We start from the raw sequence: 2,500 nt of genomic DNA, 5'->3' as shown, positions 1-2,500 counted from the left end.
TGTTTAGATGTACGACCATCGAGGACAATCTGGATTTTTCTCTTATCTAAGAAGGATTTAATTATGTTAAGTATTCTACCAGTGATACCGTATGATCTAATTTTCCTGAGGACACCCTCATGCCATACCCTGTCAAAAGCCTTAGATATATCTAGAGCTACCACTCTGCCCTCCTCCGCTTTGTCCAGTGAATGGTATATACATTCAGAGATTACAGTTAGGATGTCTGCTGTGGAATGGGCTTGTCTAAATCCATATTGTTTGTCAGTCAGAAGTTTAGCATCTGTAAGGTGATGGACTAGAGCATGGTTAATTAAGGTCTCAAATATTTTGGCAAAAAGTGGGAGGAGGCTAATAGGAAGATAGTTTAATGGGTCAGTTCTTTTACCAGAATTCTTGAATACTGGTACCACAGAGGTAGTTTTCCAACAGTCCGGAAAGCAAGATTCATTAAGGTATTTGTTGTAGAGTTTGGAGAGAACTGGAGCTACTTCAGCTGAGCACTTTTTAATAGCACAGCTAGGATGAGATCAGGTCCACATGCTTTTGAAGTATCAAGGTTTTTATGATAGCATGCACCTGAGCAGAGGTGATTTTCAAATCGTCTAGGTTGGCGTCTGTCCACGTAGGAAAGTCAGGTACGGGGTGGTTCAGAGGGTTCAGTGTGGAGTTCGAGGCAAACCAACTGGCAAGCATGCAAGTCTTCTCGGTTGCTGAGCAAACAACCTCATGATTGTTGGTTAGTGCGGGAATTGTTGATTGCCCATTATTTACTACGCTGTTGTAGATTTTGCAGAAGTCACAAGTTCCTAATTTTTGTGCTTCAATGCATAAAAATGCATTTAGTGGTTTCAGTAAATTCCCTCTTAGCTGTCGCTATTTCTTTCTTAACATTACTTCTAGCTTCTATATACATCTGTCTGTTTGAACTGTACTTATGTCGGTTAAATCTGTGGTATGCATGCTGCCTTTGAGCAATGGTAGTTGCGCAAGTAGAAGTAAACTGTTGGGGAGAGTGGGGCTTGCTATAAAATTTCCGCATGGGAACATGTGCTTCGATTGCAGTTTTGAACCAGTCAGTGGTCTCATTTGCGCCCTGTTCAGCAGGAAGAGAAAAAATATTTCCCCATGGAGCATCTCTGATAAGATCTCTGATGGCTTCCCAGTCAGCCTTTTTATAATATCTCATTGTTTTGAGCACTGGCTCTTCAGTTTTGGCTCTAGAGTTTAGGGAGATTTCAACCATTATCACTGCATGATCAGCGTTCCCAAGTGGGCTCTCAGCATTCGTTATACAATCATCAGGAACTGTGGTCAAAAACAGATCTAGAAGTGATGCGTGTTGTTCTTGCTGGTCAGGGAAACGGGTTGGAAACATAATCATTTGTGATAGGGAGTGAGATATAGAGAAGCTATGTGTTGTGCTGCCTGCTGCATCTGTGTAAGTAGAGAATCCAAGCCAGTTTTTGTGGTGGACATTAAAATCACCAAATACATATACTTGTGCACTAGTGTCGAGGGAGAGTGCTGTGTCTATGCTGTCAGAGACTTTGTTTATTATGGTGCAGTCCTGGGCCGAGCGAGAGCGGTAGAGAAAATAAAAGTAGCTAATGTTATGTTGCATGATTAGTCTAAAGCACATAAAGGCTTGATCGTCCGTTTCTAGGTTTGTTTCTCTAGTCAAGGGAAGGGTATTACGAATGTAAACTCCAAGTCCGTGCATATGTCTGTCAGAGTCCTTATGGCAGAGTGGGAGATATCCACGCATGATAAAGTAGTTAGAGGGGATGGAGGAGTGTAGGTTAGTCTCACTTAGTGCTAAGATATTCAGAGTATTTGTTAGGAGAAATGCTTCAACATCAGCTAAATATATATATATATATATATATATATATATATATATATATATATATATATATATATAAGTCACTGTGTGTGAGCGAGAGAGAGTTCCTCATATGTTCCAAAACGGTTGAGCCTATCTTTTGCAAATTTCACACAAAGGTAGTTTATATGAGTGGCAATGTATTTAGATATGTCTTGTACAGAAATTCATTCGATAAAGAATTTTTACAAGGGAATATTTTATGTTACACTGGCGAAGAGAAATAATAAAATCTCAGCAAATCATTTCTTCTAAAAAAAAAAATCAGATTTCTTGTCATCTGGAGATATAGCTCTGTAGTAGAACATTCAACTACAGATCGAATGATTCGCTATTGAAGTCCGGATATATATCACCATTTTATTTTAATTTTTTTTTATTGAGTTCGATTTACAATAAAAGAAGAGGTACCATTTAAAAGCATTTCTTTTTTTTGCATGTTTTAAAGCTAAACATTAATCAGAAGCCCAAATATCAGCTGACGTGATATTGTAAACAAACACAGATAGAATTTAATGAACGACATAATCAATATCATTTTTTTATTTTTTCCCCGAATTAGTTCACCAGGCAAATTATCCATTATTCCTTGTAATATATGATAATTCATAAAGG

The sequence above is a fragment of the Euprymna scolopes genome, chromosome 13 (assembly GCF_053919585.1).
Source record: "Euprymna scolopes isolate OS-2025 chromosome 13, ASM5391958v1, whole genome shotgun sequence".
Classification (NCBI taxonomy): domain Eukaryota; kingdom Metazoa; phylum Mollusca; class Cephalopoda; order Sepiida; family Sepiolidae; genus Euprymna; species Euprymna scolopes.
The sequence above is the reverse complement of the archived record's forward strand: the minus strand, read 5'-3'. Positions refer to the sequence as shown.